General features: G+C 45.4%; 1 protein-coding gene across 1 annotated transcript in view; it reads right to left on the minus strand.

Moving 5' to 3' along the window:
• Positions 1-23,799, minus strand: part of LOC139365223 (G-protein coupled receptor 183-like) — a 48,178-nt gene extending 24,379 nt beyond the window's left edge. The window contains exon 1 of the mRNA XM_071102720.1: positions 23,694-23,799. The gene's annotated coding sequence lies outside the window, so the exon portion shown is untranslated. The remainder of the gene's footprint in view (positions 1-23,693) is intronic.
• Positions 23,800-27,284: the final 3,485 nt, after the last annotated feature.

Here is a 27,284-nt window from a genome sequence, read left to right on the forward strand (position 1 = left end):
CACTGTCTCACTGTCCTGTCTCATATAGAGACTAGAGACAGAACACAGCACTGTCTCACTGTCCTGTAACCTATGGAGACTAGAGACAGAACACAGCACTGTTTCACTGTCCTGTAACATATAGAGACTAGAGAGACAGAACACAGCACTGTCTCACTGTCCTGTATCATATAGAGACTAGAGACAGAACACAGCGCTATCTCACTGTCCTGTATCATATAGAGACTAGAGACAGAACACAGCCCTGTCTCACTGTCCTGTATCATATAGAGACTAGAGACAGAACACAGCACTGTCTCACTTTCCTGTATCATATAGAGACTAGAGAGACAACACAGCACTGTCTCACTGTCCTGTAACATATAGAGACTAGTGACAGAACACAGCACTGTCTCACTGTCCTGTAACATATAGAGACTAGAGAGACAGAACACAGCACTGTCTCACTGTCCTGTATCATATAGAGACTAGAGACAAAACACAGCACTGTCTCACTGTCCTGTAACATATAGAGACTAGAGATACAGAACACAGCGCTGTCTCACTGTCCTGTATCATATAGAGACTAGAGACAGAACACAGCACTGTCTCACTGTCCTGTATCATATAGAGACTAGAGACAGAACACAGCGCTGTCTCACTGTCCTGTATCATATAGAGACTAGAGACAGAACACAGCACTGTCTCACTGTCCTGTATCATATAGAGACTAGAGAGACAGAACACAGCACTGTCTCACTGTCCTGTATCATATAGAGACTAGAGACAGAACACAGCACTGTCTCACTGTCCTGTCTCATATAGAGACTAGAGAGACAGAACACAGCACTGTCTCACTGTCCTGTATCATATAGAGACTAGAGACAGAACACAGCACTGTCTCACTGTCCTGTATCATATAGAGACTAGAGACAGAACACAGCGCTGTCTCACTGTCCTGTATCATATAGAGACTAGAGACAGAACACAGCACTGTCTCACTGTCCTGTCTCATATAGAGACTAGAGAGACAGAACACAGCACTGTCTCACTGTCCTGTATCATATAGAGACTAGAGACAGTACACAGCACTGTCTCACTGTCCTGTATCATATAGAGACTAGAGACAGAACACAGCACTGTCTCACTGTCCTGTATCATATAGAGACTAGAGACAGAACACAGCACTGTCTCACTGTCCTGTATCATATAGAGACTAGAGATACAGAACACAGCGCTGTCTCACTGTCCTGTATCATATAGAGACTAGAGAGACAGAACACAGCACTGTCTCACTGTCCTGTAACATATAGAGACTAGAGAGACAGAACACAGCACTGTCTCACTGTCCTGTATCATATAGAGACTAGAGAGACAGAACACAGCACTGTCTCACTGTCCTGTATCACATAGAGACTAGAGACAGAACACAGCGCTATCTCACTGTCCTGTATCATATAGAGACTAGAGACAGAACACAGCGCTGTCTCACTTTCCTGTATCATATAGAGACTAGAGACAGAACACAGCACTGTCTCACTGTCCTGTATCATATAGAGACTAGAGAGACAACACAGCACTGTCTCACTGTCCTGTATCACATAGAGACTAGAGACAGAACACAGCGCTATCTCACTGTCCTGTATCATATAGAGACTAGAGAGACAACACAGCACTGTCTCACTGTCCTGTATCACATAGAGACTAGAGACAGAACACAGCGCTATCTCACTGTCCTGTATCATATAGAGACTAGAGAGACAGAACACAGCACTGTCTCACTGTCCTGTATCATATAGAGACTAGAGAGACAGAACACAGCACTGTCTCATTGTCCTGTATTATACAGAGACTAGAGAGACAGAACACAGCACTGTCTCACTGTCCTGTATCATATAGAGACTAGAGAGACAGAACACAGCACTGTCTCACTTTCCTGTATCATATAGAGACTAGAGATACAGAACACAGCACTGTCTCACTGTCCTGTATCATATAGAGACTAGAGAGACAGAACACAGCACTGTCTCACTGTCCTGTATCATATAGAGGCTAGAGAGACAGAACAGAAGCACACTAATATTGCACCCTATTACCTATATAGTGCACTACATTGGACCAGGGTCTATATCTAGGGTGCAGTGGAGGCTGCTGATTGGAGGACAGCTCCTAATAATGGCAGGAACTGAGCAAATGGAACGGCATCAAACACCAGGAAACCATGGAAACCATGTCAAATCAAATCAAATCAAATTTTTATTTGTCACATACACATGGTTAGCAGATGTTAATGCGAGTGTAGCGAAATGCTTGTGCTTCTAGTTCCGACAATGCAGTAATAACAAGTAATCTAACTAACAATTCCAAAACTACTGTCTTGTACACAGTGTAAGGGGATAAAGAATATGTACATAAGGATATATGAATGAGTGATGGTACAGAGCAGCATAGGCAAGATACAGTAGATGGTATCGAGTACAGTATGCACCAATGAGATGAGTATGTAAACAAAGTGGCATAGTTGAAGTGGCTAGTGATACATGTATTACATAAGGAAACAGTCGATGATATAGAGTACAGTATATACGTATGCATATGAGATTAATAATGTAGGGTAAGTAACATTATATAAGGTAGCATTGTTTAAAGTGGCTAGTGATATATTTACATCATTTCCCATCAATTCCCATTATTAAAGTGGCTGGAGTTGAGTCAGTGTCAGTGTGTTGGCAGCAGCCACTCAGTGTTAGTGGTGGCTGTTTAACAGTCTGATGGCCTTGAGATAGAAGCTGTTTTTCAGTCTCTCGGTCCCAGCTTTGATGCACCTGTACTGACCTCGCCTTCTGGATGATAGCGGGGTGAGCAGGCAGTGGCTCGGGTGGTTGATGTCCTTGATGATCTTTATGGCCTTCCTGTGACATCGGGTGGTGTAGGTGTCCTGGAGGGCAGGTAGTTTGCCCCCGGTGATGCGTTGTGCAGACCTCACTACCCTCTGGAGAGCCTTACGGTTGAGGGCGGTGCAGTTGCCATACCAGGCGGTGATACAGCCCGCCAGGATGCTCTCGATTGTGCATCTGTAGAAGTTTGTGAGTGCTTTTGGTGACAAGCCGAATTTCTTCAGCCTCCTGAGGTTGAAGAGGCGCTGCTGCGCCTTCTTCACGATGCTGTCTGTGTGAGTGGACCAATTCAGTTTGTCTGTGATGTTTATGCCGAGGAACTTAAAACTTGCTACCCTCTCCACTACTGTTCCATCGATGTGGATAGGGGGGTGTTCCCTCTGCTGTTTCCACAATCATCCACAATCATCTCCTTAGTTTTGTTGACGTTGAGTGTGAGGTTATTTTCCTGACACCACACTCCGAGGGCCCTCACCTCCTCCCTGTAGGCCGTCTCGTCGTTGTTGGTAATCAAGCCTACCACTGTTGTGTCGTCCGCAAACTTGATGATTGAGTTGGAGGCGTGCGTGGCCACGCAGTCGTGGGTGAACAGGGAGTACAGGAGAGGGCTCAGAACGCACCCTTGTGGGGCCCCAGTGTTGAGGATCAGCGGGGAGGAGATGTTGTTGCCTACCCTCACCACCTGGGGGCGGCCCGTCAGGAAGTCCAGTACCCAGTTGCACAGGGCGGGGTCGAGACCCAGGGTCTCGAGCTTGATGACGAGCTTGGAGGGTACTATGGTGTTGAATGCCGAGCTGTAGTCGATGAACAGCATTCTCACATAGGTATTCCTCTTGTCCAGATGGGTTAGGGCAGTGTGCAGTGTGGTTGAGATTGCATCGTCTGTGGACCTATTTGGGCGGTAAGCAAATTGGAGTGGGTCTAGGGTGTCAGGTAGGGTGGAGGTGATATGGTCCTTGACTAGTCTCTCAAAGCACTTCATGATGACGGATGTGAGTGCTACGGGGCCTTAGTCGTTTAGCTCAGTTACCTTAGCTTTCTTGGGAACAGGAACAATGGTGGCCCTCTTGAAGCATGTGGGAACAGCAGACTGGTATAGGGATTGATTGAATATGTCCGTAAACACACCGGCCAGCTGGTCTGAGCATGCTCTGAGGGCGCGGCTGGGGATGCCGTCTGGGCCTGCAGCCTTGCGAGGGTTAACACGTTTAAATGTCTTACTCACCTCGGCTGCAGTGAAGGAGAGACCGCATGTTTTCGTTGCAGGCCGTGTCAGTGGCACTGTATTGTCCTCAAAGCGGGCAAAAAAGTTATTTAGTCTGCCTGGGAGCAAGACATCCTGGTCCGTGACTGGGCTGGATTTCTTCCTGTAGTCCGTGATTGACTGTAGACCCTGCCACATGCCTCTTGTGTCTGAGCCGTTGAATTGAGATTCTACTTTGTCTCTGTACTGGCGCTTAGCTTGTTTGATAGCCTTGCGGAGGGAATAGCTGCACTGTTTGTATTCGGTCATGTTACCAGACACCTTGCCCTGATTTAAAGCAGTGGTTCGCGCTTTCAGTTTCACACGAATGCTGCCATCAATCCACGGTTTCTGGTTAGGGAATGTTTTAATCGTTGCTATGGGAACGACATCTTCAACGCACGTGTTTAGATGTATTTGATATCATTCCACTGACTCCGCTCCAGTCATTACCACAAGCCCCTCCTCCCCAATTAAGGTGCCTCCAGCCTCCTGTGGTAGGGAACAGGGTTGCCATTCAGGATGCAGATAAAGAGACAGAACAAACCTCCATCTGATGGTTACCTATTACTGGTACACCTGGTAGTAACCTCAGTCAACCATAGAGGGCAGTAGTGATCTGTCATTTAGAGCTGGAAAGAACTGTGGATCCCTCACTGAGAATGAACAGGCCAAACGTCTTGACACATACTGCTCTCTCACTGAGAATGAACAGGCCAGTTACACATACTGCTCTCTCACTGAGAATGAACAGGCCAAACGTCAGTTACACATCCTGCTCTCTCACTGAGAATGAACAGGCCAGTTACACATACTGCTCTCTCACTGAGAATGAACAGGCCAAACGTCAGTTACACATCCTGCTCTCTCACTGAGAATGAATAGGCCAGTTACACATACTGCTCTCTCACTGAGAATGAATAGGCCAGTTACACATACTGATCTCTCACTGAGAATGAACAGGCCAGTTACACATACTGCTCTCTCACTGAGAATGAATAGGCCAAACGTCTTGACACATACTGCTCTCTCACTGAGAATGAACAGGCCAGTTACACATACTGCTCTCTCACTGAGAATGAATAGGCCAGTTACACATACTGCTCTCTCACTGAGAATGAATAGGCCAAACGTCTTGACACATACTGCTCTCTCACTGAGAATGAATAGGCCAGTTACACATACTGATCTCTCACTGAGAATGAACAGGCCAGTTACACATACTGCTCTCTCACTGAGAATGAATAGGCCAGTTACACATACTGCTCTCTCACTGAGAATGAATAGGCCAAACGTCTTGACACATACTGCTCTCTCACTGAGAATGAATAGGCCAGTTACACATCCTGCTCTCTCACTGAGAATGAATAGGCCAGTTACACATACTGCTCTCTTACTGAGAATGAACAGGCCAGTTACACATACTGCTCTCTCACTGAGAATGAACAGGCCAGTTACACATCCTGCTCTCTCACTGATAATGAACAGGCCAGTTACACATACTGCTCTCTCACTGAGAATGAACAGGCCAAATGTCAGTTACACATACTGCTCTCTCACTGAGAATGAATAGACCAAACGTCAGTTACACATCCTGCTCTCTCACTGAGAATGAATAGGCCAAACGTTAGTTATACATACTGCTCTCTCACTGAGAATGAACAGGCCAGTTACAGATACTGCTCTCTCACTGAGAATGAATAGGCCAGTTACACATACTGCTCTCTCACTGAGAATGAATAGGCCAGTTATACATACTGCTCTCTCACTGAGAATGAACAGGCCAGTTACACATACTGCTCTCTCACTGAGAATGAACAGGCCAAACGTCAGTTACACATACTGCTCTCTCACTGAGAATGAATAGACCAAACGTCTTGACACATACTGCTCTCTCACTGAGAATGAATAGACCAAACGTCTTGACACATACTGCTCTCTCACTGAGAATGAATAGGCCAGTTACACATACTGCTCTCTCACTGAGAATGAATAGACCAAACGTCAGTTACACATACTGCTCTCTCACTGAGAATGAATAGACCAAACGTCTTGACACATACTGCTCTCTCACTGAGAATGAATAGGCCAGTTATACATACTGCTCTCTCACTGAGAATGAACAGGCCAGTTACACATACTGCTCTCTCACTGAGAATGAATAGGCCAAACGTCAGTTACACATACTGCTCTCTCACTGAGAATGAACAGGCCAGTTACACATACTGCTCTCTCACTGAGAATGAATAGACCAAACGTCTTGACACATACTGCTCTCTCACTGAGAATGAATAGGCCAGTTACACATACTGCTCTCTCACTGAGAATGAATAGGCCAGTTACACATACTGATCTCTCACTGAGAATGAACAGGTCAGTTACACATACTGCTCTCTCACTGAGAATGAACAGGCCAGTTACACATACTGCTCTCTCACTGAGAATGAATAGGCCAGTTACACATACTGCTCTCTCACTGAGAATGAATAGGCCAAACGTCAGTTATACATACTGCTCTCTCACTGAGAATGAATAGGCCAGTTACACATACTGCTCTCTCACTGAGAATGAATAGGCCAAACGTCAGTTACACATACTGCTCTCTCACTGAGAATGAATAGACCAAACGTCTTGACACATACTGCTCTCTCACTGAGAATGAACAGGCCAGTTACACATACTGCTCTCTCACTGAGAATGAATAGGCCAAACGTCAGTTACACATACTGCTCTCTCACTGAGAATGAACAGGCCAGTTACACATACTGCTCTCTCACTGAGAATGAATAGACCAAACGTCTTGACACATACTGCTCTCTCACTGAGAATGAATAGACCAGTTACACATCCTGCTCTCTCACTGAGAATGAACAGGCCAGTTACACATCCTGCTCTCTCACTGAGAATGAACAGGCCAGTTACACATACTGCTCTCTCACTGAGAATGAACAGGCCAGTTACACATACTGCTCTCTCACTGAGAATGAACAGGCCAGTTACACATCCTGCTCTCTCACTGAGAATGAATAGGCCAGTTACACATACTGCTCTCTCACTGAGAATGAACAGGCCAGTTACACATACTGCTCTCTTACTGAGAATGAACAGGCCAGTTACACATACTGCTCTCTCACTGAGAATGAACAGGCCAGTTACACATACTGCTCTCTCACTGAGAATGAACAGGCCAGTTACACATACTGCTCTCTCACTGAGAATGAACAGGCCAGTTACACATACTGCTCTCTCACTGAGAATGAATAGGCCAGTTACACATACTGCTCTCTCACTGAGAATGAATAGGCCAAACGTCTTGACACATACTGCTCTCTCACTGAGAATGAATAGGCCAGTTACACATACTGCTCTCTCACTGAGAATGAATAGGTCAAACGTCTTGACACTTACTGCTCTGTCACTGAGAATGAATAGGCCAGTTACACATCCTGCTCTCTCACTGAGAATGAATAGGCCAGTTACACATACTGCTCTCTTACTGAGAATGAACAGGCCAGTTACACATACTGCTCTCTCACTGAGAATGAACAGGCCAGTTACACATACTGCTCTCTCACTGAGAATGAACAGGCCAGTTACACATCCTGCTCTCTCACTGAGAATGAACAGGCCAGTTACACATACTGCTCTCTCACTGAGAATGAACAGGCCAAACGTCAGTTACACATACTGCTCTCTCACTGAGAATGAATAGACCAAACGTCAGTTACACATCCTGCTCTCTCACTGAGAATGAATAGACCAAACGTCTTGACACATACTGCTCTCTCACTGAGAATGAATAGGCCAGTTACACATACTGCTCTCTCACTGAGAATGAATAGGCCAGTTACACATACTGCTCTCTCACTGAGAATGAACAGGCCAGTTACACATACTGCTCTCTCACTGAGAATGAACAGGCCAAACGTCAGTTACACATACTGCTCTCTCACTGAGAATGAATAGACCAAACGTCTTGACACATACTGCTCTCTCACTGAGAATGAATAGACCAAACGTCTTGACACATACTGCTCTCTCACTGAGAATGAATAGGCCAGTTACACATACTGCTCTCTCACTGAGAATGAATAGACCAAACGTCTTGACACATACTGCTCTCTCACTGAGAATGAATAGGCCAGTTACACATACTGCTCTCTCACTGAGAATGAATAGGCCAGTTATACATACTGCTCTCTCACTGAGAATGAATAGGCCAGTTACACATACTGCTCTCTCACTGAGAATGAATAGGCCAGTTATACATACTGCTCTCTCACTGAGAATGAACAGGCCAGTTACACATACTGCTCTCTCACTGAGAATGAATAGACCAAACGTCAGTTACACATACTGCTCTCTCACTGAGAATGAATAGACCAAACGTCTTGACACATACTGCTCTCTCACTGAGAATGAATAGGCCAGTTATACATACTGCTCTCTCACTGAGAATGAACAGGCCAGTTACACATACTGCTCTCTCACTGAGAATGAATAGGCCAAACGTCAGTTACACATACTGCTCTCTCACTGAGAATGAATAGGCCAGTTATACATACTGCTCTCTCACTGAGAATGAACAGGCCAAACGTCAGTTATACATACTGCTCTCTCACTGAGAATGAATAGGCCAGTTACACATACTGCTCTCTCACTGAGAATGAACAGGCCAGTTACACATACTGCTCTCTCACTGAGAATGAATAGGCCAAACGTCAGTTATACATACTGCTCTCTCACTGAGAATGAACAGGCCAGTTACACATACTGCTCTCTCACTGAGAATGAATAGGCCAAACGTCAGTTACACATACTGCTCTCTCACTGAGAATGAATAGACCAAACGTCTTGACACATACTGCTCTCTCACTGAGAATGAACAGGCCAGTTACACATACTGCTCTCTCACTGAGAATGAATAGGCCAGTTACACATACTGCTCTCTCACTGAGAATGAACAGGCCAGTTACACAAACTGCTCTCTTACTGAGAATGAACAGGCCAGTTACACATACTGCTCTCTCACTGAGAATGAACAGGCCAGTTACACATACTGCTCTCTCACTGAGAATGAACAGGCCAGTTACACATACTGCTCTCTCACTGAGAATGAACAGGCCAGTTACACATACTGCTCTCTCACTGAGAATGAATAGGCCAGTTACACATACTGCTCTCTCACTGAGAATGACTAGACCAAACGTCAGTTATACATACTGCTCTCTCACTGAGAATGAATAGGCCAGTTACACATACTGCTCTCTCACTGAGAATGAACAGGCCAGTTACACATACTGCTCTCTCACTGAGAATGAATAGACCAAACGTCAGTTACACATACTGCTCTCTCACTGAGAATGAACAGGCCAGTTACACATCCTGCTCTCTCACTGAGAATGAATAGGCCAAACGCCAGTTACACATACTGCTCTCTCACTGAGAATGAATAGGCCAAACGCCAGTTACACATACTGCTCTCTCACTGAGAATGAATAGGCCAGTTACACATACTGCTCTCTCACTGAGAATGAATAGACCAAACGTCAGTTACACATCCTGCTCCCTCACTGAGAATGAATAGACCAAACGTCTTGACACATACTGCTCTCTCACTGAGAATGAACAGGCCAGTTACACATACTGCTCTCTCACTGAGAATGAACAGACCAAACGTCAGTTACACATCCTGCTCTCTCACTGAGAATGAATAGGCCAGTTACACATACTGCTCTCTCACTGAGAATGAACAGGCCAGTTACACATCCTGCTCTCTCACTGAGAATGAACAGGCCAGTTACACATACTGCTCTCTCACTGAGAATGAATAGACCAAACGTCTTGACACATACTGCTCTCTCACTGAGAATGAACAGGCCAGTTACACATACTGCTCTCTCACTGAGAATGAATAGACCAAACGTCTTGACACATACTGCTCTCTCACTGAGAATGAACAGGCCAGTTACACATCCTGCTCTCTCACTGAGAATGAACAGGCCAGTTACACATCCTGCTCTCTCACCGAGAATGAATAGGCCAGTTACACATACTGCTCTCTCACTGCCTGCTGCTCTGTTAGGAGGGGTTGTTGAATGTCATTACAGGAATGAAAATAGATCCTAGTCTTATCTTGAACTGTGAAGTTGATCCTACCATCCTGAAGGAGGAGACAGTACAGGTGTATCAAACCTGGGACCGAGAGACTGAGAAACAGCTGCAATCTCCAGGCCGTCAGACTGTTATTCACCACTAGCCGGCCTCCACCCAGTAACCTGCCCTGAACTCAGACACTGTTACTATCCTGCTACCACCCAGTAACCTGCCCTGAACTCAGACACTGTTACTATCCTGCTACCACCCAGTAACCTGCCCTGAACTGAGACACTGTTACTATCCTGCTACCACCCGGTAACCTGCCCTGAACTCAGACACTGTTACTATCCTGCTACCACCCAGTAACCTGCCCTGAACTCAGACACTGTTACTATCCTGCTACCACCCAGTAACCTGCCCTGAACTCAGACACTGTTACTATCCTGCTACCACCCAGTAACCTGCCCTGAACTCAGACACTGTTACTATCCTGCTACCACCCAGTAACCTGCCCTGAACTCAGACACTGTTACTATCCTGCTACCACCCAGTAACCTGCCCTGAACTCAGACACTGTTACTATCCTGCTACCACCCAGTAACCTGCCCTGAACTCAGACACTGTTACTATCCTGCTACCACCCAGTAACCTGCCCTGAACTCAGACACTGTTACTATCCTGCTACCACCCTGTAACCTGCCCTGAACTCAGACACTGTTACTATCCTGCTACCACCCAGTAACCTGCCCTGAACTCAGACACTGTTACAATCCTGCTACCACCCAGTAACCTGCCCTGAACTGAGACACTGTTACTATCCTGCTACCACCCGGTAACCTGCCCTGAACTCAGACACTGTTACTATCCTGCTACCACCCAGTAACCTGCCCTGATCTGAGACACTGTTACTATCCTGCTAGCACCCAGTAACCTGCCCTGAACTCAGACACTGTTACTATCCTGCTACCACCCTGTAACCTGCCCTGAACTCAGACACTGTTACTATCCTGCTACCACCCAGTAACCTGCCCTGAACTCAGACACTGTTACTATCCTGCTACCACCCAGTAACCTGCCCTGAACTCAGACACTGTTACTATCCTGCTACCACCCAGTAACCTGCCCTGAACTCAGACACTGTTACTATCCTGCTACCACCCAGTAACCTGCCCTGAACTCAGACACTGTTACTATCCTGCTACCACCCACTGCCCTGAACTAGACACTGTTACTATCCTGCTACCACCCAGTAACCTGCCCTGAACTCAGACACTGTTACTATCCTGCTACCACCCAGTAACCTGCCCTGAACTCAGACACTGTTACTATCCTGCTACCACCCAGTAACCTGCCCTGAACTCAGACACTGTTACTATCCTGCTACCACCCAGTAACCTGCCCTGAACTCAGACACTGTTACTATCCTGCTACCACCCAGTAACCTGCCCTGAACTCAGACACTGTTACTATCCTGCTACCACCCAGTAACCTGCCCTGAACTCAGACACTGTTACTATCCTGCTACCACCCAGTAACCTGCCCTGAACTCAGACACTGTTACTATCCTGCTACCACCCAGTAACCTGCCCTGAACTCAGACACTGTTACTATCCTGCTACCACCCAGTAACCTGCCCTGAACTCAGACACTGTTACTATCCTGCTACCACCCAGTAACCTGCCCTGAACTCAGACACTGTTACTATCCTGCTACCACCCAGTAACCTGCCCTGAACTCAGACACTGTTACTATCCTGCTACCACCCAGTAACCTGCCCTGAACTCAGACACTGTTACTATCCTGCTACCACCCAGTAACCTGCCCTGAACTCAGACACTGTTACTATCCTGCTACCACCCAGTAACCTGCCCTGAACTCAGACACTGTTACTATCCTGCTACCACCCAGTAACCTGCCCTGAACTCAGACACTGTTACTATCCTGCTACCACCCAGTAACCTGCCCTGAACTCAGACACTGTTACTATCCTGCTACCACCCAGTAACCTGCCCTGAACTCAGACACTGTTACTATCCTGCTACCACCCAGTAACCTGCCCTGCACTCAGACACTGTTACTATCCTGCTACCACCCTGTAACCTGCCCTGAACTCAGACACTGTTACTATCCTGCTACCACCCAGTAACCTGCCCTGAACTCAGACACTGTTACTATCCTGCTACCACCCAGTAACCTGCCCTGAACTCAGACACTGTTACTATCCTGCTACCACCCGGTAACCTGTTACCCTGAACTCAGACACTGTTACTATCCTGCTACCACCCGGTAACCTGTCCTGAACTCAGACACTGTTACTATCCTGCTACCACCCAGTAACCTGCCCTGAACTCAGACACTGTTACTATCCTGCTACCACCCGGTAACCTGTCCTGAACTCAGACACTGTTACTATCCTGCTACCACCCAGTAAAATGCCCTGAACTCAGACACTGTTACTATCCTGCTACCACCCAGTAACCTTCCCTGAACTCAGACACTGTTACTATCCTGCTACCACCCAGTAACCTGCCCTGAACTCAGACACTGTTACTATCCTGCTACCACCCTGTAACCTGCCCTGAACTCAGACACTGTTACTATCCTGCTACCACCCAGTAACCTGCCCTGAACTCAGACACTGTTACTATCCTGCCTCCACCCAGTAACCTGCCCTGAACTCAGACACTGTTACTATCCTGCTACCACCCAGTAACCTGCCCTGAACTCAGACACTGTTACTATCCTGCTACCACCCAGTAACCTGCCCTGAACTCAGACACTGTTACTATCCTGCTACCACCCAGTAACCTGCCCTGAACTCAGACACTGTTACTATCCTGCTACCACCCAGTAACCTGCCCTGAACTCAGACACTGTTACTATCCTGCTACCACCCAGTAACCTGCCCTGAACTCAGACACTGTTACTATCCTGCTACCACCCAGTAACCTGCCCTGAACTCAGACACTGTTACTATCCTGCTACCACCCAGTAACCTGCCCTGAACTCAGACACTGTTACTATCCTGCTACCACTCAGTAACCTGCCCTGAACTCAGACACTGTTACTATCCTGCTACCACCCAGTAACCTGCCCTGAACTCAGACACTGTTACTATCCTGCCTCCACCCAGTAACCTGCCCTGAACTCAGACACTGTTACTATCCTGCTACCACCCAGTAACCTGCCCTGAACTCAGACACTGTTACTATCCTGCTACCACCCAGTAACCTGCCCTGAACTCAGACACTGTTACTATCCTGCCCTGAACTCAGACACTGTTACTATCCTGCTACCACCCAGTAACCTGCCCTGAACTCAGACACTGTTACTATCCTGCTACCACCCAGTAACCTGCCCTGAACTCAGACACTGTTACTATCCTGCTACCACCCAGTAACCTGCCCTGAACTCAGACACTGTTACTATCCTGCTACCACCCAGTAACCTGCCCTGAACTCAGACACTGTTACTATCCTGCTACCACCCAGTAACCTGCCCTGAACTGAGACACTGTTACTATTCTGCTACCACCCGGTACTCTACCCTGCACCTTAGAGACTGCTGTCCTATGTACAGTACATAGTCATTGAACACTGGCCACTTCAATCATGTTTACAAATTGTTTCACACTCTTGGAGCTCAGATGCAAAAATGTAATACCAACGTTTCGACAGCCAAGCTGTCTTCATCAGGGTATAATCATATAATGAAGACAGCTTGGCTGTCGAAACGTTGGTATTACATTTTTGCATCTGAGCTCCAAGAGTGTGCGGCTCTCTTTTATTTTCAAGTTTCCACTCCGTTGGCCAGCACCTTGTCTTAATAGGTGTGCGTTTCTTTTTCTTCTACAAATTGTTTCAACCACTTTATACACTATATATAAAAGTATGTGGACACCCCTTCAAATTAGTGGATTCGGCTATTTCAGCCGTGCTGAAAATAGAGCACACAGCCATGCGATCTCCATAGACAAACATAAGCAGTAGAATGGCCCGTACTGAAGAGCTAAGTGACTTTCAACGTGGCACCTTTCCAAAAAGTCTGCTTGTAAAATTCCTGCTCTGCTGGAGCTGTCCACTGTAACAGTGCTGTTATTGTGAAGTGGAAACGTCTAGGAGCAACAACGGCTCAGCCACGAAGTGGCAGGCCACACAAGCAGAACAGGACCGGCGAGTGCTGAAACGCATAGCACATAAAAATCATCTGTCCTCCGCAACACTCACCACTGAGATCCAAACGGCCTGTAACATGTAGCACGTCAGCACAATAACTGTTCGTCGGGAGCTACATGAAATTCCTTTTCATGGCCGAGCAGTCGCAGACAAGCCTTAGTTTGACACCCCTGGTCCAAACCATACCCTACAGAGTCATCCCCTCTGGATCCTTCAGCTGGTCTGTTCTCATCCCCTCTGGATCCTTCACCTGGTCTGTCCTCAACCCCTCTGGATCCCTCATCTGGTCCGTTCTCATCCCCTCTGGATCTTTCACCTGGTCCGTTCTCATCACTTCTGGATTCTTCACCTGGTCTGTATCATCCCCTCTGGATCCTTCAGCTGGTCTGTTCTCATCCCCTCTGGATCCTTCACCTGGTCCGTCCTCAACCCCTCTGGATCCCTCATCTGGTCCGTTCTCATCCCCTCTGGATCCTTCACCTGGTCTGTTCTCATCCCCTCTGGATCCTTCACCTGGTTCGCTCTCATCCCCTCTGGATCCCTCATCTGGTCCGTTCTCATCCCCTCTGGATCTTTCACCTGGTCCGTTCTCATCCCTTCTGGATCCTTCACCTGGTCTGTTCTCATCCCCTCTGGATCCTTCACCTGGTCTGTTCTCATCCCCTCTGGATCCTTCACCTGGTCTGTTCTCATCCCCTCTGGATCCATCACCTGGTCCGTTCTCATCCCCTCTGGATTATTCACCTGGTCTGTTCTCATCCCCTCTGGATCCCTCATCTGGTCTGTTCTCATCCCCTCTGGATCCCTCATCTAGTCCGTTCTCATCCCCTCTGGATCCTTCATCTAGTCCGTTCTCATCCCCTCTGGATCCTCAATCTCACATCCATTCCATTTCCTCAATAAACATTCTAAACCCATTTCATGTCTGGTCCTTAAACTGGTGAATATCTCTCATCACTATACTTTCCCTCTGCTCTCTCTAAGGGATTATTTTCTCTTCTCTTCTCTTCTCTTCTCTTCTCTTCTCTTCTCTTCTCTTCTCTTCTCTTCTCTTCTCTTCTCTTCTCTTCTCTTCTCTTGTCTTGTCTTGTCTTGTCCTGTCCTCTCCTCTCCTCTCCACTCCTCTCCTCTCCTCTCCTCTCCTCTCCTCTCCTCTCCTCTCCTCTCCTCTCCTCTCCTCTCTCCTCTTCTCTTCTCTTCTCTCCTCTCCTCTCCTCTCCTCTCCTCTCCTCTCCTCTCCTCTCCTCTCCTCTCCTCTCCTCTCTCTCTCTATCTCTCTCTGCTCTCCTCTGCTCTCTCTCTCTCTCTCTCTCTCTGCTCCTCTCCTCTCTCTCTCTCTCTCTCTCTCTCTCTCTCTCTCTCTCTCTCTGTCTCTCTCTCTCTCTGCTCTCCTCAGCTCTCTCTCTCTCTCTCTCTTTCTCTCTCTTTCTCTCTCCCCCCCTCTCTCTCTCCTCTCTGCGCTGTCCTCCCCTCTCCTCTCTCTCTAGAGTCCGAGGTCTCTGTGTGTGCAGTGGACTGAGACAGAATGTGAAATCAAATTAAATTGTATTTGTCACTTGCTTTGTAAACAACAGGTGTAGACGAACAGTGAAATACTAACTTCCGGCCCTTCCCAACAACGCAGAGAGACAAATAGAGAATGAATAACACAAGGAATTAATACACAATGAGTAATGACAACTTGATTATATACACGGGGGACCAGTACCTAGTCAATGATAACTTGGCTATATACACAGGGTATCAGTACTGAGTCAATGATAACTTGGTTATATACACGGGGTACCAGTACTGAGTCAATGATAACTTGGCTATATACACAGGGTATCAGTACTGAGTCAATGATAACTTGGTTATATACACGGGGGACCAGTACCTAGTCAATGATAACTTGGTTATATACACAGGGTACCAGTACCTAGTCAATGATAACTTGGCTATATACACAGGGTATCAGTACTGAGTCAATGATAACTTGGTTATATACACGGGGTACCAGTACTGAGTCAATTATAACTTGGTTATATACACAGATTACCAGTACCTAGTCAATGATAACTTGGTTATATACACAGAGTACCAGTACCTAGTCAATGATAACTTGGTTATATACACAGAGTACCAGTACCTAGTCAATGATAACTTGGTTATTTACATGGGGTATCAGTACTGAGTCAATGCTATCTTGGCTATACACAGGGTACCAGTACTGAATCAATGATAACTTGGTTATTTACATGGGGTATCAGTACTGAGTCAATGCTATCTTGGCTATACACAGGGTACCAGTACTGCATCAATGATAACTTGGTTATATACACAGGGTACCAGTACTGAGTCAATGATAGTTGGAGGCGTGGCCACGCACGCCTCCAACTCAATCATCAAGTTTGCGGACGACACAACAGTGGTAGGCTTGATTACCAACAACGATGAGACGGCCTACAGGGAGGAGGTGAGGGCCCTCGGAGTGTGGTGTCAGGAAAACAACCTCACACTCAACGTCAACAAAACTAAGGAGATGATTGTGGACTTCAGGAAACAGCAGAGGGAACACCCCCCTATCCACATCGATGGAACAGTAGTGGAGAGGGTAGCAAGTTTTAAGTTCCTCGGCATACACATCACAGACAAACTGAATTGGTCCACTCACACAGACAGCATCGTGAAGAAGGCGCAGCAGCGCCTCTTCAACCTCAGGAGGCTGAAGAAATTCGGCTTGTCACCAAAAGCACTCACAAACTTCTACAGATGCACAATCGAGAGCATCCTGGCGGGCTGTATCACCGCCTGGTATGGCAACTGCACCGCCCTCAACCGTAAGGCTCTCCAGAGGGTAGTGAGGTCTGCACAACGCATCACCGGGGGCAAACTACCTGCCCTCCAGGACACCTACACCACCCGATGTCACAGGAAGGCCATAAAGATCATCAAGGACATCAACCACCCGAGCCACTGCCTGTTCACCCCGCTATCATCCAGAAGGCGAGGTCAGTACAGGTGCATCAAAGCTGGGACCGAGAGACTGAAAAACAGCTTCTATCTCAAGGCCATCAGACTGTTAAACAGCCACCACTAACACTGAGTGGCTGCTGCCAACACACTGACACTGACTCAACTCCAGCCACTTTAATAATGGGAATTGATGGGAAATGATGTAAATATATCACTAGCCACTTTAAACAATGCTACCTTATATAAATGTTACTTACCCTACATTATTCATCTCATACGCATACGTATATACTGTACTCTATATCATCGACGGTATCCTTATGTAATACATGTATCACTAGCCACTTTATACTATACTATGCCACTTTGTTTACATACTCATCTCATTTGTACATACTGTACCCGATACCATCTACTGTATCTTGCCTATGCTGCTCTGTACCATCACTCATTCATATATCCTTATGTACATATTCTTTATCCCCTTACACTGTGTACAAGACAGTAGTTTTGGAATTGTTAGTTAGATTACTTGTTATTACTGCATTGTCGGAACTAGAAGCACAAGCATTTCGCTACACTCGCATTAACATCTGCTAACCATGTGTATGTGACAAATAAAATTTGATTTGATTTGATTTGATTTGATTTGATAACTTGGTTATTTACATTGGTTACCAGTACTGAGTCAATGATAACTTGGTTATTTACATGGGGTATCAGTACTGAGTCAATGATAACTTGGCTATATACACGGGGTACCAGTACTGAGTCAATGATAACTTGACTATATACATGGGTTACCAGTACTGAGTCAATGATAACTTGGCTATATACACAGGGTATCAGTACCAAGCCGATGTGCAGGGGTACGAGGTAATTGAGGTAGATATGTACATACTGTATAGGAATGAAGTGACTAGACAACAGATAGACAATAAACAGTAGCAGCAGCCTATGTGATGAGTCTAGATAGGGTCAATACAGGTAGTCTGGGTAGCTATTTGGTTAATTATTTAACTAACTATTTAGCAGTCGTATGGCTTGGGGGTAGAAGCTGTTCAGGGTCCTGTTGGTTCTAGACTTGGTGCATCGGTACCACTTGCCCTATGACAGCAGAGAGAACAGTGTATGCCCTATGACAGCAGAGAGAACAGTGTATGCCCTATGACAGCAGAAAGAACAGTGTATGCCCTATGACAGCAGAGAGAACAGTGTATGCCCTATGGCAGCAGAGAGAACAGTGTATGCCCTATGACAGCAGAGAGAACAGTGTGTGCCCTATGACAGCAGAGAGAACAGTGTATGCCCTATGACAGAAGAGAGAACAGTGTATGCCCTATGACAGCAGAGAGAACAGTGTATGCCCTATGACAGCAGAGAGAACAGTGTATGACTTGGGTGGCTGGAGTCTTAGAACATGTGTAGGGCCTTGATGGTATGCGAGCTCAGCCCCAGTGATGTACTGGGCCGTACACACTACCCTCTATAGCATCTATAGCACCTGGTATAGAGGTCCTGGATGGCAGCGAGCTCAGCCCCAGTGATGTACTGGGCTGTACACACTACCCTCTATAGCATCTATAGCACCTGGTACGGCAAGCAGGTGATGCAGCCTGTTAAGATGCTCTCAATGGTGCAGCTGTAGAACTTTTTGAGAATCTGAGCGCTCTAGCCTTGGCTTCTTTCTGGTTGGGATATGTACGTACATCACTGTGGGGACGACGTCGTTGATGCACTTATACATGAAGCTGGTGACTGTGCATTATTTCCTTATGCTCCTATACAGCTCGTTTAGTGTGGTCTCAGTGCCAGCATCGGTTTGTGGTGGAAAATAGACAGCTATGAAAAATATAGATGACCTCTCTTGGTAAACCTCGTATCATGAGTTTTTTAAAAAACTCAGGCGATTAAAAACTTAAGATGTCCTTAACATTAGAGATTGGGCACCAGCCGTTGTTAACAAATAGACCCCCCCCCCCCCCCCCCTCATCTTACCCGAGGCTGCCATCTGGTCTTGACAATACATGGAAAATCCAGCTAGAAGTATATTATGCATGTCCTTGTTCAGCCACGACTCTGTGAAACATAGAATATTCCGTTAGCCAATAGAACGGAGGGTATAGGCGGTTTATTTACCCGCCAACATAGAATATTCCGTTAGCCAATAGAACGGAGGGTATAGGTGTTATATTTACCCGACAACATAGAATATTCCGTTAGCCAATAGAACGGAGGGTATAGGTGTTTGATTTATACACCAACATAGAATATTCCGTTAGCCAATAGAACGGAGGGTATAAGCGGTTTATTTACCCGACAACATAGAATATTCCGTTAGCCAATAGAACGGAGAGTATAGGCGGTTTATTTACCCGACAACATAGAATATTCCGTTAGCCAATAGAACGGAGGGTATAGGTGTTTGATTTACCCGACAACATGGAATATTCCGTTAGCCAATAGAACGGAGGGTATAGGTGTTTGATTTACCCGACAACAAAGTCACGTCAGGATGACGACTCTTCTTGTGCCATCACACACACACACACACACACACACACACACACACACACACACACACACACACACACACACACACACACACACACACACACACACACACACACACACACACACACACACACACAAAGCATACAAAGCACACAAAGCACAAAGCACAATAATCTTAACGTTTAAAAAAAATACCTCTCCTCCTCATTGATGATTCATGACTGGGACAATGATGAGGCCCATAAATGACAACAACCTGGAGAATCAGTTTCACACTGTGAAACTATCCAACTCTAATGTAAACAGGAAATTATAGCGTTTTTGGAGGACAGTGGATATGAATGGGTGAAAGTGCTTCTTTATGGTTAAAAACAACAAGTTTCAGCTTTTAGTTTGTACAACTTCAAATACAGGGAACACAATATAGGAGGACTGATTCAGTAGAACAGGGAATGTGTAACACAGTCCTACTTCTTAAACCCTTAATATAGGAGGACTGATTCAGTAGAACAGGGAATGTGTAACAGTCCCACTTCTTAAACCCTTAATATAGGAGGACTGATTCAGTAGAACAGGGAATGTGTAACAGTCCCACTTCTTAAACCCTTAATATAGGAGGACTGATTCAGTAGAACAGGGAATGTGTAACACAGTCCTACTTCTTAAACCCTTAATATAGGAGGACTGATTCAGTAGAACAGGGAATGTGTAACAGTCTTACTTCTTAAACCCTTAATATAGGAGGACTGATTCAGTAGAACAGGGAATGTGTAACACAGTCTTACTTCTTAAACCCTTAATATAGGAGGACTGATTCAGTAGAACAGGGAATGTGTAACACAGTCCCACTTCTTAAACCCTTAATATAGGAGGACTGATTCAGTAGAACAGGGAATGTGTAACAGTCTTACTTCTTAAACCCTTAATATAGGAGGACTGATTCAGTAGAACAGGGAATGTGTAACAGTCCCACTTCTTAAACCCTTAATATAGGAGGACTGATTCAGTAGAACAGGGAATGTGTAACACAGTCCTACTTCTTAAACTATTAATATAGGAGGACTGATTCAGTAGAACAGGGAATGTGTAACAGTCCTACTTCTTAAACCCTTAATATAGGAGGACTGATTCAGTAGAACAGGGAATGTGTAACACAGTCCTACTTCTTAAACCCTTAATATAGGAGGACTGATTCAGTAGAACAGGGAATGTGTAACACAGTCCTACTTCTTAAACTATTAATATAGGAGGACTGATTCAGTAGAACAGGGAATGTGTAACAGTCCTACTTCTTAAACCCTTAATATAGGAGGACTGATTCAGTAGAACAGGGAATGTGTAACACAGTCCTACTTCTTAAACCCTTAATATAGGAGGACTGATTCAGTAGAACAGGGAATGTGTAACACAGTCTTACTTCTTAAACCCTTAATATAGGAGGACTGATTCAGTAGTACAGGGAATGTGTAACAGTCCTACTTCTTAAACCCTTAATATAGGAGGACTGATTCAGTAGTACAGGGAATGTGTAACAGTTTCACTTCTTAAACCCTTTGGCTCTTTGGGGAGCCCAGGTCATCCGTCTCCAGGGCTCAGTGTTGGGGTTCTCTCCTCTTCTATCAGAGAATATACAGCTGTCATACAGTACACATTGTGTACTGTGTGTGTGTGTGTGTGTCTGTTTTGCCCTGTCTGTTTTGCCCCATAGTTTGCTCACACGTCGGTTTTGTTGTTAAACAACCAGTCCATCAATAGGAATTACACCACTTTGCAAGCCAGCACAATGTGACTTGCAGGCCTGATGTGGCCTGTAAACCAGGAGTTTCAGGAAACTGTATTAGGGTAAAACTAGGCCGATTTTATATTGTGTTAAATAATGTAGTTTTAAGGTTTAATGTTCTGTTTCGGAAAATACATTGAAATGGTATAACTCACTGATCTCGTCACAGGGTGAACACGTCAAACAGTAAATACAGAATGGTAAATAGGTTCAGAACATTCGCCTCAAAAAGCCAAAGGGACCGTTATCTTTCATGGTGATGTACAGCACGTTGTAGTTGGACACACACAGCCTTGACCAATACAGTATCTTACTCTCTCTCTCTGTCTCTCTCTCTGTCTCTCACCCTCTCTCTCTCTCTCTCTCTCTCTCTCTGTCTCTCACCCTCTCTCTCTCTCTCCCCCCCCCCCCCTCTCTCTCTCTCTCTCTTTTCTCTCTCTCCCCTTCTCCCTCTCTCCCCCTCTTTCTCTCCCTCCCTTCCTCTCTCCCCCACCCTCTCTCTCTCTCTCTCTCTCTCCTTCGCTCTCTCTCCTTCTCTCATCTCTCTCCTTCTCTCTCTCTCCCCCCTCTCACTCCCTCTCTCTTTCTCTCCCCCCTCTCTCTTTCTCTCGTTCTCTCCTTCATATTAATGTACAGTGAGTTGCAGTTAGTAGACACACACAGCTTTAACCAATACAGCATCTCTCTCCCTTCTGTTTTCTGGCCATGCTGTTGTATAATGTCTGTAAATTGGCCGTGGAAGGACCCTATTTGCGTCATAATGGTGTTCTTAAAATTAGAAACAGGACTGAAATATTTTGCACGTGCAAACACATAGGGAACAGCATGATCAATCATCCATCCATCCAGCCCCTGGCAAGCAGCTGCACTGAATTAGCAGATGTGGCCGAGGAAAGAGAGTGGAGAACAATAGAGGCTCCCCGGTGGAGAAAGGAAGGGATTAGACAGAGAGATAGAGAGAGAGACCGAGAGAGGGAGAGAGAGAGAGAGAGATAGACAGAGAGAGAGACAGAGAGAGATAGACAGAGAGAGAGAGACACAGAGAGAGAGAGAGAGAGACAGAGAGAGAGAGAGAGAGAGAGAAAGAGAAGGAGAGGGATAAAGAGAGAGACAGAGAGAGAGACAGAGAGAGAGAGACAGAGTGAGAGACAGAGAGAGAGAGAGAGACAGAGAGAGAGAGAGAGAGAGAGAGAGAGAGAGAGAGAGAGACAGAGAGAGAGAGAGAGAGAGAGAGACCATGGGTTCCATAGTCCCAGCCCACTGGGCACAGACTTCAATTCAACTTATTTTCACATTGGTTCAACTTAATATAATTGAAATAACAGAGAAACAACTAAATGAAGAAAACCCATAGCTTTTGGAAGTATTGTATACTTGTATTTAATCCATGCAGGTCCAGTAGACACTCACACGAACTAGTTGTGAGTGAGTCAGCTGTTCATTCACACGCACCTGACTGCAATTGCTATTTCTTTTATTTTTTTAACTAGGCAAGTCAGTTAAGAACAAATTCTTATTTACAATGACGGCCTAGGAACATTGGGTTAACTGCCTGTTCAGGGGCAGAATGACAGATTTTGTACCTTGTCAGCTCGGGGATTCAATCTTGCAACCTTTCGGTTACTAGTCCAACGCTCTAACCACTAGGCTACGCTGCCGCCTCTACACTCTAACCACTAGGCTACGCTGCCGCCTCTACACTCTAACCACTAGGCTACGCTGCCGCCTCTACACTCTAACCACTAGGCTACGCTGCCGCCTCTACACTCTAACCACTAGGCTACGCTGCTGCCTCTACACTCTAACCACTAGGCTACGCTGCCGCCTCTACACTCTAACCACTAGGCTACCTGCCAACCATCCTCAGCTGCTGACCATATGTAATAAAGTGGAAAGTCAAGGCACCTGACCCTAACTGTATAAAATGTTCTGTAGGCTACAGTAAGAGAGAGTTATGCTGTTTGTTAGTCAACTTGTCTCTAGTTAGATACATGCAGCTTCTCTTCTGTCATTATATGTTCTCCTAGAGGACTAAATAAACCCTTACTCACCAGAATAATGTCATAGATGATAGAACGAATGCTTCAATCTAGTTGACATGGGTAAAATGTTCTCTGTCGTCTCTGCTTCTCTCAAGGAGCAAAGAGTTTAAGGACCTGGGAGAAAATTCAATGACAAAACAACTTAAAACGGGGGAAAGATTTTCTGTGCAGAATTTCCAAATGACATCAGTTTGACTTATTGTAATAAAATATAAAGCTATGAAAATGACCCAACATGTTTCTAAATTCTGTTCGGCTTGGAGGCATATTTTATCTGGTTGAAATACTATCAGCTTTTATGACGCTGATAAATATAGTATCTTTACAGACGGTCCCTAACTGAACATTCGCATTCTCTCAAGATACTGAAATAAATCAATCATATTTCTCCACACCTGTTCCCAAGTCCAATTTTTGCCAACAATTGGTGTATAATTTTACTGAGAAAAAAAATCTTAATTCATCAGAAGTTAATGTTAAGGCAATGTGAGAGGTTATAGACCTACAGTCAGTGTCCAGATTTCAGTTTCCATTTCAAACCCATGTGAAAAGATCCCTTGACGTGTCAACGGCCTGTTTGAAGTCCCAGCCTGTGAAGCTGTGTGGTGATAAAGTTAGGCCCTAAAGCTTAAGCTCACACACTAACACCAGATAGAAATAAAGAAAGACAAACATCATCGTAGCCTGTAGATATAAACAGGAAATATACATGCTTTTATCAAGTAGTACATGTCTTGTTTACCCTGGATTCCAATGTATGGACACACACTGTTTCATTGAGTAGCAGACAGTAACCATGGACACACACTGTTTCATTGAGTAGCAGACAGTAACCATGGACACACACTGTTTCATTGAGTAGCAGACAGTAACCATGGACACACACTGTTTCATTGAGTAGCAGACAGTAACCATGGACACACACTGTTTCATTGAGTAGCAGACAGTAACCATGGACACACACTGTTTCATTGAGTAGCAGACAGTAACCATGGACACACACTGTTTCATTGAGTAGCAGACAGTAACCATGGACACACACTGTTTCATTGACTAGCAGACAGTAACCATGGACACACACTGTTTCATTGAGTAGCAGACAGTAACCATGGACACACACTGTTTCATTGAGTAGCAGACAGTAACCATGGACACACACTGTTTCATTGAGTAGGAGACAGTAACCATGGACACACACTGTTTCATTGAGTAGCAGACAGTAACCATGGACACACACTGTTTCATTGAGTAGCAGACAGTAACCATGGACACACTGTTTCATTGAGTAGCAGACAGTAACCATGGACACACACTGTTTCATTGAGTAGGAGACAGTAACCATGGACACACACTGTTTCATTGAGTAGCAGACAGTAACCATGGACACACACTGTTTCATTGAGTAGCAGACAGTAACCATGGACACACACTGTTTCATTGAGTAGGAGACAGTAACCATGGACACACACTGTTTCATTGAGTAGCAGACAGTAACCATGGACACACACTGTTTCATTGAGTAGCAGACAGTAACCATGGACACACACTGTTTCATTGAGTAGCAGAGAGTAACCATGGACACACACTGTTTCATTGAGTAGCAGACAGTAACCATGGACACACACTGTTTCATTGAGTAGCAGACAGTAACCATGGACACACACTGTTTCATTGAGTAACAGACAGTAACCATGGACGCACACTGTTTCATTGAGTAGCAGACAGTAACCATGGACACACACTGTTTCATTGAGTAGCAGACAGTAACCATGGACACACACTGTTTCATTGAGTAGCAGACAGTAACCATGGACACACACTGTTTCATTGACTAGCAGACAGTAACCATGGACACACACTGTTTCATTGAGTAGCAGACAGTAACCATGGACACACACTGTTTCATTGAGTAGCAGACAGTAACCATGGACACACTGTTTCATTGAGTAGCAGACAGTAACCATGGACACACACTGTTTCATTGAGTAGCAGACAGTAACCATGGACACACACTGTTTCATTGAGTAGCAGACAGTAACCATGGACACACTGTTTCATTAAGTAGGAGACAGTAACCATGGACACACACTGTTTCATTAAGTAGGAGACAGTAATCATGGACACACACTGTTTCATTGAGTAGCAGACAGTAACCATGGACACACACTGTTTCATTGAGTAGCAGACAGTAACCATGGACACACACTGTTTCATTGAGTAGCAGACAGTAACCATGGACACACTGTTTCATTGAGTAGGAGACAGTAACCATGGACACACACTGTTTCATTGAGTAGGAGACAGTAACCATGGACACACACTGTTTCATTGAGTAGGAGACATTAACCATGGACACACACTGTTTCATTGAGTAGCAGACAGTAACCATGGACACACACTGTTTCATTGAGTAGCAGACAGTAACCATGGACACACACTGTTTCATTGAGTAGGAGACAGTAACCATGGACACACACTGTTTCATTGAGTAGCAGACAGTAACCATGGACACACACTGTTTCATTGAGTAGCAGACAGTAACCATGGACACACACTGTTTCATTGAGTAGCAGACAGTAACCATGGACACACACTGTTTCATTGAGTAGCAGACATTAACCATGGACACACACTGTTTCATTGAGTAGCAGACAGTAACCATGGACACACACTGTTTCATTGAGTAACAGACAGTAACCATGGACGCACACTGTTTCATTGAGTAGCAGACAGTAACCATGGACACACACTGTTTCATTGAGTAGCAGACAGTAACCATGGACACACACTGTTTCATTGAGTAGCAGACATTAACCATGGACACACACTGTTTCATTGAGTAGCAGACAGTAACCATGGACACACACTGTTTCATTGAGTAGCAGACAGTAACCATGGACACACACTGTTTCATTAAGTAGGAGACAGTAACCATGGACACCCACTGTTTCATTATGTAGGAGCCAGTAACCATGGACACACACTGTTTCATTGAGTAGCAGACAGTAACCATGGACACACACTGTTTCATTGAGTAGCAGACAGTAACCATGGACACACACTGTTTCATTGAGTAGCAGACATTAACCATGGACACACACTGTTTCATTGAGTAGCAGACAGTAACCATGGACACACACTGTTTCATTGAGTAGCAGACAGCAACCATGGACACACACTGTTTCATTAAGTAGGAGACAGTAACCATGGACACCCACTGTTTCATTGAGTAGCAGACAGTAACCATGGACACACACTGTTTCATTAAGTAGGAGCCAGTAACCATGGACACACACTGTTTCATTGAGTAGCAGACAGTAACCATGGACACACTGTTTCATTGAGTAGCAGACAGTAACCATGGACACACACTGTTTCATTGAGTAGGAGACAGTAACCATGGACGCACACTGTTTCATTGAGTAGCAGACAGTAACCATGGACACACACTGTTTAATTGAGTAGCAGACAGTAACCATGGACACACTGTTTCATTGAGTAGCAGACAGTAACCATGGACACACACTGTTTCATTGAGTAGGAGACAGTAACCATGGACGCACACTGTTTCATTGAGTAGCAGACAGTAACCATGGACAC

Source organism: Oncorhynchus clarkii, chromosome 13, assembly GCF_045791955.1.
Source record: "Oncorhynchus clarkii lewisi isolate Uvic-CL-2024 chromosome 13, UVic_Ocla_1.0, whole genome shotgun sequence".
NCBI lineage: Eukaryota > Metazoa > Chordata > Actinopteri > Salmoniformes > Salmonidae > Oncorhynchus > Oncorhynchus clarkii.